The sequence below is a fragment of the Nyctibius grandis genome, chromosome 21 (assembly GCF_013368605.1).
Source record: "Nyctibius grandis isolate bNycGra1 chromosome 21, bNycGra1.pri, whole genome shotgun sequence".
In the NCBI taxonomy this organism is placed as follows: Eukaryota; Metazoa; Chordata; class Aves; order Nyctibiiformes; family Nyctibiidae; genus Nyctibius; species Nyctibius grandis.
The window spans coordinates 3,506,440-3,519,170 of record NC_090678.1 but is presented as its reverse complement, the minus strand read 5'-3'; the positions used below and the strand labels follow the sequence as shown (position 1 = coordinate 3,519,170).

General features: G+C 48.5%; 1 protein-coding gene across 1 annotated transcript in view; it reads left to right on the top strand.

Annotated features, from left to right (window-relative positions):
• The first annotated feature begins 302 nt into the window (after nt 1–302).
• C21H1orf21 (chromosome 21 C1orf21 homolog) overlaps nt 303–12,731 on the top strand; it is a 141,671-nt gene continuing 129,242 nt past the window's right edge. The window contains exon 1 of the mRNA XM_068416970.1: nt 303–470. The gene's annotated coding sequence lies outside the window, so the exon portion shown is untranslated. The remainder of the gene's footprint in view (nt 471–12,731) is intronic.

The following is a 12,731-nucleotide window of genomic DNA, read 5'->3' as shown; positions in this document are numbered from 1 at the left end:
CCCCGGCGCCGCCGCCGCCTGAGGGAGGCGCCGCCGTGCGGCCCCTCGCAGCGCGCCCAGGCCCCGGCCCCCCGCCCAGGGCGGCCGCTGGGCACCGCTCGCTCCCTCACCCGGGAGGAGCGAGGCGGGGAGCGGCCCCTCGGCCCCCGCAGCCCCCCAGGGCGGGCCGGCGGCGGCAGGGGCGGGCGGTGCGCGGGGGCTCCTCCCTCGCGGCCTCTCTCCGCCGTGACGGCCGGGCGCGCCCCCCGCTCCGCACCGCCCCTTCCCCGCCCCGGCCCGCCCCGGCTCCCCGGAGAGGCCGCTCCGCGCCCGGCTGCCGCCGCCGCTGCCGCCGCGATCGCACACTTAGTTGGAGCCGCCCGGTCCCCTGCGCCTCCCCGTCCTCTCCAGCCCGGGCCCCGAGCCGCGCCCGGCGCTTGCCGGCGGCTCTCCGCGGCGGGGGAAGCCGCTCCGAGGCGGCGGCTGCTGAGGTGAGCGACCCCCGGGTGCCGGCGGGGGCGGGGGGCAGCCGCGGGCGGGGGGCTGGGGGCCGCCGCTTCCCCCGCGGAGGCCCGGGCCTGGGCCGGCGGGCGGGCGGGCGGGCCGGGGCCTGGGGGGTCCCCCCCCGCGGGGCCGTGCCGGCCACCGCGTCCCGCGGTCGCCGTGCAGCCTTTTTATTCCCTTATTTCTCCATATCCCCCCGCCCCAGCCCCGTCTCCTCCGGGCGATGTTTTATTCATGACCCCGCCGGGCTTTGTACGGGGAGCGGGCGCCTTCCTCCGCAGTTCGCCAAGTGCTGCCAGACCTCGGGGCTGGGAGCGGGGGGGGGGGGACACGGAGTCGGGGCTGGGAGGCGAAATGGCTGCGGGGAGGGCAAGGTTTTCCCGTGCGGGCAGGGGACCGGGGTGTGAGCGGCAGCTGTGTGCTTTGGGGCGTGCTGGCGTTGCCGTGGCTCGGAAGGGGAGTGAGGCGGGGGGGGGGGGTCTCTTGCTGCATTTCCCTCCGGTCGCAGGAGGGACGGAGCTGGCTGCGGGTCTGCCGGCCTCGTAGGGAAGGAACAAGTCACTGCGAGGGTTTCTGTAGCAGATTTTATATGTGTATATATATATCTCTTCTCTTTCAAGGGTTCAGCAGCAAGGCGTATTGCAACACCAAATGCCTGTGAGCCAGGCGGCACTTACACCATCACCGAGTTAACTGTAGATGTCAGACTGTGCTTGCACTGGTGTGATGTCAGATTCGTAATAACACGCAGAAATGGTGAATTCGGTGCGGGTTGAGCGTGATGGAGACGGCACAGACCCAGCTGGTGTGGACAGGCTCGGTGGAGCCTCTTTCTTCCCTGGTGCAGGGCCTGCTGTGTAGGCAGTTCCCCGGCGCAGGCAGATCGTAGGGGTGCTGGGATAATTGTTGCAGATTCGTGGGTGACTGTGGACTCGGAGGAGCAGATATTTGTCCCTGGAGCAGAGATACTTAGCTTGCTTTCCCTTACAAAGGTATTCAGATCGGTGTTGGTTAGAGTCATTTGCTGACGCCTGTCTTGTCGGTAACTTCTGCGATGAGGCTGCCACCGTGGGTGTCAGTCAGGAGGATGGATTTTGTTGTGTGCTGTAGAAAGGCGGCTGCGATCAATAGGCGGTTTCATATTAGCCCCCGATACTGGCTCTTGATTTCTCATGAGCTGGTGAACTAAAACTGAGAGATGCCAAAGCATGTTCCTCGCCTTATTCGGTTTCCTGTTCGCCTGCCCTTTGGCTTCCTCATGCCCTGGTTGCTTGAGTTTCGATGGAAAAATCCTGATCCTGAATCTGTTCAAAGAAATACGTGTGTTTTGGTTTTCCTTTTTTCTGACTTGCTGTTTGATAATAGCCGTAAGGCGACGTGCTTCTGAAGATCTCCCGTGTATGGGGGCTGGAGGTATTTGCCCTTTGGTGCAAGCGGAGTGCACCGATACTGCTTGATGTTGTTTAACCTTATATTATGTGTTGTATAATGAGGCAGCTTGATTTGTTTAAGATTTTGTGATGATGTAAGACAATAATAATTAAAAATCTTCTCATTGTCTGAAGAATCTTTAAATACTACTCTGTCTCAGGAGGGACTTCATATGTGTGTGTTTCCAAGAGGCGCAGGCATGGATGAGCAGTGTTTGATATTAATGGTGTTCGTTTTGGGGTGGGAGGGCAGGAGCAGTTTGGCACTAGTGCTTTAAGTTGTAATTTATGGGTGTGACGTCAGGCGGCGGATAAGCTTTTATGGGATCTGCCATGTAAATTATGGCCTTTGTTTATGTACGTGCAATTACTTGTTTTGAAAATCCACGCTGTAGAGTTGGCTTAATAGCCCGCGCTGGAGCTGTGAATAAGATCTGGCAGAATGTGCTTTAATTGCGCAAGATTGTTCGGCGGTTGCAAATGTTTCGCTTCACCTTGTGCTCGCAGCCTGCACCAGGTGTGAAGTTATTACGCCGCATCTGCACGCCGTGATATGCCGTGTGCGGTAGTCGGCTGTGAAGGCAGCGGCCAGGTGCTTTTATCTTCTTCTTTCTCCATTATCTATTTCATTTTGTTGTTTTCAAAAGAAGCGGGCCGCTGAAATGAGTGGTTTCAACTAATCCGCGCTGGAGAGAGCAGCTTGGTTACTTAAGGCTGCTGTAGTTTGTTACGCAATCAGATTAACGAAGGTTGAAATGATCGTTCAACTTTGGGTAAACAAACGAGATATATAACAGCACGGATTAGGGCGACTGTTTACGTCGCAGAGACGCGCTGAAGTCAGCGTGGTGCGAATATTGGACAAAAGCACAATGAGTAACGTAGCAAATAAATTTTTGGTAAACTTCTTGGGATTATAATGCACTTACTATTGATTGTCTGTACTCCAGGACCTTCTGCGGTGCGTTAGATGCTACTTGCATGCGTGGCCAAACTTACACTTCAGCTTTATTTAGTTGACACGCAAAGACCTCGGCAAACGTCTTTGTGCACAGGGTGCTGTGCAGGCTCTGTGCTAATGGCAACGCAGGTGTTGGGTCTAGGAAGATGACCAACGCCCAACTGGAAGCTTTTTAAATTAAAAAAAAATACAATTCCAGACACGTTCGCTGAAGCTGGCAGCCCCTCAGCCGGTCCATTATTAGTTGGCGGTTTCTTGTTGTTGTCGTGGAAGCGGTGTTGCTGCGGGAGAGATTTTTAAGGCTTGTCTCCCCGAATCTGCTCAGAGAAGAGGCGATGACGCGCGTGCTGCGCGGCCAAGCTCGGCGCGGGCATCGCTGGTGTGTCAGAGGTGAGAGCCCGCGGGAGAGACAGGAGCCGATACGGGAAGGGGAAGGTGGGAGCCTGGGACGTGGGGGAAGGAGCTGGAGCGCGGGGAGGAGAGGGAGGCGTTTGTTGGTGTTAGGGCAGGGACCTCTCTTTGTGGCTGTGCACGCAGGGGCTCGCTCGGACCCCGGGCTGTGGTTGCAGCACAGGGATCTCGCGTGGGCTCTGGTGCTGTAGAAGTGCACCTCTCTAAAAGTGCACCTCGCTCTAAAACTGCTGTTATTTCAGTACGCAGCGGTGTCAGGTGTTTGGGGGAATGGGGGAATAACTGACTCCTGGCAGTCAGCTGGCCGAAAGCCTTCGTATTGGCGTGGAGCCTGAGCCCTTCCAACCTGCCTCTCGTTCAGGGAAAGGTGGGGTACCCTCGAGGATGCTGCTCCCTCATCCTTCAGCAGATGATGGAACAGCACTACGTTTTGGATAGACATGCAAAAATACTCCAGAAAAGGGTTTTCTTGGTATTATTCCTTATTTCCTTGCTGCCTGGGTTTAATTCTGTGTAAGCAGGCATTGCAAAGGGATTTCAGCAAATATATATCACTGTGCTGTATGACATGTTTGTGACTAAGTGTCCACAAGCACATTTTGGGTATATGGAATCTAAAGAGGTACTTTGGGGAATAAGTAATGTTGTTCAGGCCGTGTTACTGTAGGATGTTCAGAGAAGAGGCGGTGTGATATTAAATCAGTAATTTTCAGACTATTTCTTTTACTGGTACTAGTCTACGTCAGCTCCAATTTCTTAACAGGGTGGTGTCTTGTCTTCAATGTTGTGAACTGAATAAGAGCAGTTATTCCTGGTCAGAGTAGGGATCTCTCTAGCTCCGCACCTTTTCTCTGACAGGGTCACTTGCAGGTGCATGGGAAAACTGTGACTACAGAGTCCTCCTCCTCCTGGTGAACCCTTCCAGCATTCATTACTCTAGGAAGTCTTTGGGCTGGCAGTTCCATTTTGAGGCTGTTGTGTTTAATAGCTGCTGATGGATTGTCTTCTCTGACAAATGTCTAATTTGTTTTGAAAACCTTTATGGCGTTGGTGTTCACAACATCTTTTGTCGGTGAACTTTCAGTATAATCCACTCTGAAAAAGATTTTATTTTGTATGTTTTGCAGCTTGTCATTTGAAGTGCCTGCCCTGTGATTTTATCTGAATTCTGGAAGAATATATTCCTTTTTAGATCTTTACAGGGAATAGTATTATGTGTGGGGATGTTAACAGGCCTTAGAACGTATATGAAGATAACTGCTGTATGTTTGCAGCGAGATATGCTCCCAGCCCTGTTTACAGCCACCTTTCATAGATATGTACCGTTACGGCCGTTACATTTAGGTGATTGCACGCAAAAAAAATGCTCAAATAGAAGAAGTGATGCGATTTCTGCTGCTATACATCCTGTACGTAGCTTGCAGTAGGTCTTGATTCAGAACGACTCGGGCAAGAAAAGAGTTGCTGTACGCCAAGGAGCGACTTCAGTGTCGTTTGAAGTTCTTGCCAAAGTACATCTTTGCAAGGTCTCTGGTGCTACATTTTAGGGGGTGTGGAAGGACGCGGGGAACAGAATTGAAAAATTGTATTAAATAGCTTGAAGTTAAGAAATACAGATTCTGTAAGTGCAGCATCATGCAGTAAAAGCAGTGACTTGGGCCCTGAATTGTGCTTTGAGTTGGATTTTGACACACCATCAAGGACCATTTCAGGAATAGGTGGGGGTTAAGAAGCTGTGTTTTAAATTCTACTTTTGCTTTGCGTAGCAGGCCAGCGGGGTCTTGTGACTGTGAATTAACCTACAGTAATTGCTGGTCCAGGAGTCTCTGTGGGTTACAGGAGTCATCTGGGTTGCACAGTTTGCACTGGTGGTAGCAGCAGTTGTGTTTGGTGTATTAAAATAAGCCCTCCAAAGGTTATTTATTTATTATTATGGCAGCTTCTGAAATCCTATTGATAAAAATGAGTGAAATTTTCATGTTTTTAAAGCAAACAGAAAATCTTCATCTTGTCATTTCTACTCTTATTCCACCCTTAAGCCTGTAAACTTATGATTAAAGTGGGTGGAATTTCAGCTTACTGGTTTATGGGTGGGATAATAGTAGAGAGTGACCAGACAGACCTTTTCTGTTTGTTTTAAAAATAGAGACACTTACATAAGGATGCTATACACAACCACAGTACATCCATATGGGTAAGATCTCTGCAACAGGGTATGAATCCAACAGCATCCCTTGCCTGCGCGTCTGCTGCCGCTTGCTTCAAAGGAAGGTAATTCTGGAGTGAAGAGACACCAATGCCAAGTGATTTAACTGGAATATTGGTCCAGTCCTGAACAGCCTTTAGGCAAGGCTCTGGATTAGAGCTTCGGAGAAATAGATTTTTAAACCATTATGAGCTCTTAATTTGTTATCTGAATCAGGGCAAACGGTTCTTTCTCTTTTTGTGGAGCACTGTCTGTCTGTTTGTGGTTTGAGTTGTTTGCAGAGATTCATCTCTTACTGTGTGGCGTGTGCTTAGTAAAAGTGAGGCCCCGTTTTTGAGAGTGGAGTGCTATTGTTAATAAAAACCCCAAACCAGTGAACATATCTGGAAGCATCAGGGTCTTTCCTCTTAACTATGAAAGTGGCCTCAGTTTGTTTTTCTTCTGTCTCTGTATCTCTAACAGAAAGTAATAGACTTGATCCATCAAGTTTGGAAAAAGATAAAAAGTTCTCTGGAAATACATATTTAATAGGAAAAAATGTCCAGGATCTATATATACGGTGGGCATTTTCCCAAAAGCGTGTGCTAGGCGTTGGGGCTGTAACTATGTTGTTGCTAACCAAAATTCTAGCCCTGAACATATCCATAAATACCATAGCCTCACCCCTTTGACTCCGTGAGACGATATGTAGCTGGAATCATTTCATACATTGGGACATAAAAGGACCTTGGTGAACTTGTGCTTTTATAATAAACAAGGAAAAGTTTATCCAAGTTGCCCAACAGCGGGGTTTACCCACACAAAGACAGCTCTTTATTCGGCGAGGAGGAGGGACTTACCTTTTAGACTTTTCTCCTTAGGGTTTTTATCTCATCCCGTCCCAAGTTTTGATTAATAAAAGCAAAACAACTTTAATGTCATTATGCACGTTTGGCAGACAGACCTCTGTGTTTTAGAGTCGTGGGTAATTCGGTTTGCGGAGCCAGCGAGCTTTAGGGTATTGGGCAGGGAGATTGGTTTAGCAGGAAGATGCAGGGGAAGGAACGAATTGCTCTCGTTCCCTTTCTTAGGGTGGCAGCAGGATTTTGTGTGATATTGTGGGTTTCTAGATGACACACTGGTGTTGGTGTGCTGTTCCTGGGGAAACGGGCTCGTTGAAGTCTGCCTTTCTGTTTGGAGAATTCCTTTTAAATTACTATTCAGTAAAGTTCTGAATATTGGGTATTTGCACATCCTCACTAGAAAACAGTCTGAGGGAAAAATCGGCTGGTAAAACAAAACAAATGCTGTCTTCTCAAGGGCTGGTAACGGGCTGTAAGCCCATTTCAGCCTCAACTTTGTGGGATGACTAAGATGTTTCTCTGCTCTGGCAATACCCGCTTTGGATCCTGCCGCTTCATTTTGTCTACAGGCCTGCTCGTCTCGGCTGCATCTGAAAGGGAATGCAGCTGATGTGCAAGAAACGTACCGACGACTCGTGCAGGAGCTTGGTGTTTTAGTTGCAGATGGATTTACACGGCGCTGCGTCACTAGGAAGCCTTGGGCAGCAGGGCGTTCTCTGAAGTAGGACGTTGAAAGCTGTGGTTTGGGCTGCTGAGCGTGGTCGGCCACGTGATGCTGAAGGACAGGGTACTGCTCCTTTTCTTCCAGAGCTGTTGTGCTTGTTACGTACGCACGGCGGCTGTGGTCTGGTGGGTGCCCAGAGGCTCAGCTTGCTCTTCTGAGCCCTGATTTTTGCAGGAAATCTGAAAGAGCAGAACCAAAGCTGCACCAGGGGAGCAGATCTGGTGGCTCTCCCCTTCACCCACCGCAGAAATGCGTGGAGGAGAAACTCCGATGAGTACTTCAGGGACTTGCTTTATTAGCAGACGAAGGAAAAGCCAACCAGGGTTTTCTAATACCATCTCTGTTGTTTTTACCACTCAAAGTTCTTATGGACATAGTTGTTTTTTTCTTATGATTTATGTTTTTAAATTACTACCTAGTTTTGAGGTGTGGGAGTTTATAATTTAAAAAATGGCCAGTGCTACTGAAATAAAAATCAAAACCTCCCAATGAACAAGGTTCTTTCTGTTGTTTTTCCTCTGTCTAAAAGAAAAAAAAAATAAGAGGAAGCTGTATCCGTTCTGCTTTGGTCATGTCAGATAAGGTATATCTTTGAGATTAAAAAGTCTTGATGCTTGTGGGAGGAGGGGAGTGCTTCTTTCTTTTGTCTCAGACGTTGCAGCGGAGGATACTAATTAACCACCAAACAAATTGGGTTTGGGGGAGTTTGCCTTTGCTATCATCGCAGGGAAAATGTTTTGTTTGGAAGAGCTGTGCGAATTACACCCGCAGGCATCCATACAGAGATAAATCAGCCCCTGGCTGCCCAAAATCTTCCTGTTTCAGTCTGCAGAAATATGCCAGGAAAGCTTTTGAAATGGCAACAGCCAGTCTGCGTGTTCTGGAGCAGATTGTGTACCGGAGACTGCGGCACAGCCCTGAGCAAAGACGTCAGCGGCGAGGAGTGACTGTCACCCCCGACACAAACAGACAGACTCCATCAGCGTGAGGCAACAGTAATGGGCAGATCATGATGATTGTCAGCTCGGAGTATGGGGTTTGTTTGTTGTTCTTCCCCAACAACAGGAGCTGACTCTGAGGTGGATTTTCCTATAACTAGCATTCTGCATCTTTGACATTTTGGCAAGAGTGAGACTGTTTCCTAAAAAAAAAAAATAATGGAACAAGAGGCCTCCGGCTTAGTAACGGCGTTTAGGAGAATAATAAATGCGCAGCCTTGTGAAGCTACGTTTAGTTGTGCATTTATTTGGGGATTTTTACAAGCATAGTGGAAAATTCTGCGCTTGACTCTTCACTGAGTTGCAGTGGGATTCAGGGGACCTCATTTCCCTAAGACCATGAAAATCCCAGGCTTCGTGATGTAGTTTTTGTTTGCCTTTACACTTCTGTGCTAGTCTCTGAGCCTTTTTTTCATCAGCAGCAAATGCTCGGGTGCTGCAACAGAAATAGTTTAAAAACCAATGATTTGAGGGGAAAAAAAAAAGCTGGAGCTTCTTAGATGTGTAGGGACTGGATGAAGTAGGATTAATCTAGCATTAGGGCAGAAATTTGTGAGAGAAGCCTGGTGAAGTGACTGGCTGGAGGGAGGGGGGTTCATGAAGTCAAAGTCACTTCTTCAGCCAAAGGGGGATCAGGCTGACATCCTTGTGACAGGGGGTTTTGCCTCCTCTCCCCCAGACTGGGTAGCTGTCATGTACTTCCCCCGCAGTTGCTCGGCGTTCGGCGAGCTCGTGCCTTAAAAAAAGGCTCTTGAAGCGAACAGCTTTCCAGAAGGTCGTTAGAAATGTAATACTACAGTTTAACGAGGTTTGCGAGTTACCTGTAACACAAATAAGAATGCTGACGACTGCTTTTCCATTATTAATTTTTGTACAGCGTGTTGTTGGCCATTAAGATGGGTTGTCTATGCAAAGTGGTTCCATAAAATGCAAATTATTAGCTTCGATGTGGGTCAGAAAACATGGCATACTTGGTGTGACTCTTGTAGTTAAATAGGCTCCTTTGTTAAGCAAATCATTTAAGCACTGGTTGCTCGTAGCAGTGTCAAAAACATACGTGAATTCTTGCTGAGTGTAAATAAAGCGTTTCAACTTTGAATGATGACTGCAGGATTTGGCTTACAAGCTATTTTTGGGCCACAGGCACAGCCCAAAGCCGGGGAACGTCCGTGGCTGCGCTCCTGGAATGGCGTCAGGATGGAGGATGACTCAGTCACCCCTGCAACTTCCTCCTTGCTCCAGAAAGGTAGTGATTTATCGCAGGGCTGTGTCAGCAGTAAACAGCCATCCGCCCGGCGCTGATTCAGCCGCTCACCAAAGCGGTGGTTAAGGATGTGCGCCCCGTCTTTGCCTCCGCGGTCCCTCCCGGCTCCCTTCCCACCCGTCAGCTGCGGAGGGTGTAAACAGACACGGAGCCTTTCCTCCCCCGTGCTTTGACTGTCGGCCAGGCTGCGAGCAGAGAGCCTGTTCTTGCAGATAGACGCACGGTGCGTGCCAGCGTTGAGATTTGGATGGCGTTCCTGTTGAGTCAGGGAAGATTGGCTGGGCAAAGCCTTGCGGGGGTTTGGTCTTCTGAGGGCGCTGAGGTTGAAGCAATAGCAAATGTGGCAGAATCAGCACTTAGTGCTGTTGCTGCTGGGTGAAAAATTGGTCCAAACCCTTCCAGGCCCTGCCCTGGACTTCTTTTGTAGGCAGAACAGGTTGGGCAGCAGCACAGGACCAGAGGAGACTGCAGAGAAGCTGATGAAGTTCACTGAGAACGTTCATTAAGTGCTGCAGGTTGAGGTCTCTTGTTTTTCTGGGGTTTATGCTGGCTTGCAGTATGTGAGGAAGAATTTCTTTACTCCTGTTATGATTAATGAGAAATAGGGCACGCAGTTGTTTTAGTGCTGGCTTTCCCCTCCTGCCTGCCCTCCAAAAGATACCCCAAGGTGCAAAAATCCGCCAGTCTAAATGCCTGATTTTGAAATAAAGCACTGGATTTCAGACACATGAATGACTCTAGGGGTGTGAAAGGATTGCAATGAAGAACAGCATCCTAATGGCAGTACCTCCTCCCATCCTTTCCACCCTGCTTTCCCGAGAGCTGCTGCTACCCTGGGAAAGCACATGAAGAACCCGCTTGCTGTTTCTTGCCATCACAGCTCTTTTCTTTTTAGTGGAGGGCAAATACCAGGATAATTGTTGTGTTCCTGTATTTTTTTGCCTTAAGCCAAATGCAGAAGAAACAACTCCCTTTTCTGGGGCATTTTTGCATCAGCATATGCTTTGAAAAGGCACATAACAGGCTGTTGTTGGCCATAATCAGCATTAGCCACTTCCCCAGACGTGGGCTTTCGCAAGCAGGAGGTAAGTTTTATTGCGATGCTTGTGAGAGGCAGAGGTGGGATGGAAGATCCCAGGTGAATTAACCATGCCAAGGAAACTATCCCGAAAAAACCTGCTGTGGATTTTCTGAGCATGAGAGATCAGCTCCGCTTTTGATCTTGGTCGTGACTGACTATCCTCAGGAATCAAAGCCACAAGTAAGAATGGAGGTGGCCCCAAAAACTTCCTGGTTTCGCTTTGGTGGTTGTTACCTGGGGAATCGCACTGTCCTGCCTGCTGATGGATTCTCTTAATTAGTGAACTGGTGACCTCTGTGCTTTTCCAGCCTTTCAGTTTCCCATTCCTCTCTTCCCTACCTATCATCTTCCAGTCTTTACCTGCTGCCAACTCCTTCAACATCTCATGAACGTGTCTGAAAAGTGGTTTGTATTGAAACAGTTTTATTGCTTTGAAAACACTGAGGGTGGTTGGGTGTGAAAAAAAAAATAAAGGTAGTGTGTGAGCTTCATGGTCTGCTGCTGCTGTGCTAATAAAGTCAAACTCCGTGGGTTAGGCTCAGTATCTGTAAGGTCTCTTCAAAGTGTGAGCTGACTGGACATGGCACTTAGTGCCATGGTCTAGTTGACAGGGTGGTGTCAGGGCAATGGTTGGACTCGATGATCCCAGAGGGCTCTTCCAACCTGGTTGATTCTGTGATTCTGTGGGAATGCTGATCTGGTCTCAGTGCTGAGGGGGAAAAAAAACAGTGTTGGAGGAGACGCAGGGACCTTTGTGTATCATCAGACTGCACAACTGGTTTTGTGTCTTGATTTGAATGTCAAAGAAGAGATGGAAAACAGAAGACAGGAGTGACTTTCGCCCTTAAGGTAACGTACACCTCTTGGTGGTAGGGATTGCAAGCTGGTTTACCAGTCTGGAGTTCATCATTCCTACCTGGTCGTTAGCCAGCACGTCTGGTAGGTTTGAGCATTTGGTTAGTCACCAGAGGTACTCTAGGACAAAGTTTAAATAGAAATTACAGCGGTCTAAGGTGCTGTGTTCCTTGGAAATTTAGGAGTATACCCTTAGTGCTGCGTGCAACTGCCTTTAGCACCTGCCCTGGTTTTTATCTTGTATCCTGCTTTGTTATAGATCTACACCAGAAAGGTTTGGATGAAGTTAGTAGCCGCAAGGAAAGTTTTAGGGAATATTGTGAAGAAGCAGGCACCAGAAAATCAGCTTCAAAGCAATGTGGTAAGGAGGAAAAAATGTATATGCTTCCAGATATTGCTGGAATACGAGAAAAATAACATGGTGTAGTGAATGGTGTACCAGGGTGGGAGCTGGGAGACCACAGCTCTTTTTCCAAGAGGTTGTGGAGCTGCTGTGACTGGAGTTGTCCATTGAGGCTCTTTGCAGCTGTGGTGGTATCTTTGTGGCACGCAGCATGGTAGGACTCTAATCTTGTTCTGTGCCTTATCAGAAAAACAAAAGCAAGTCCCTTTTCTCAGCTTTGAAATGTTTTTTCTTTTTTTTCCCCCAGTAGAGTGAAATCTGGATTATTTTTCTAAATCCCTTGATCAACCCTCAGTAGCTTCATTCTGTTCTCATAACAGATTTGCTTTTCAAATACTGTTTTAAAATTCATAGTTACGAAGAAGAGTATTTCCTGTTGCTGTCTATGGCAAGTTCTAACGCTCCCGTTTCAGTCCTGGGGCTGGGGTGTCCGTTGCTGTTTCCTGATGGCTTTTGTAGCTCTTCTCTCCCTGCTTCTGCAGGGTGAAGACAGTGCTGATTGATTGCAGGTTTCTATTGCTAATAACTATAAACAAGCAATTTTGACTCATTGGTCATGGAAGACAGAAGTACAATCAAATATTATGGCTACGTTAATTTGTTTATGTATAGGGAAATTATGTAAATATCAGTGCAGGATTAGGTTTAGCCCCTGCGTGCGTTTGTGTTCAGTACCCTGGGGCCAAAACCGGGTACTGCTGAAGTCACGGAGAATTTTGCTGTTAAGCTTAGTAAGTCTAGGATTTAGCTTCTGAATGTTTAGAGGCACAGTGGTTTTTAATACTGTTCAGTGCCATAGAAGAAGGATTCTTGTGGCTTTATGATACCATTAAAGCCCTAATCACAGATGTGGGAAAGGGCAAAGTAAGCTGAAAACATGTCTTTCTGCCTTTCTGATTGCCCTCTTGTGAGGTGTACAGCTCCCTTGCACATCTGGCTTTCAGTTGTCCCCCAACCTCAACTCCTCGCCACCAGCCATCCCTTCCTACAGCCTCTACCTACCTCGTACAGACTGGAGCCTGCAGGCACCTTGGGTTTAGCATGGCCTAAAAATTGATATTGAAGAAGAAGTT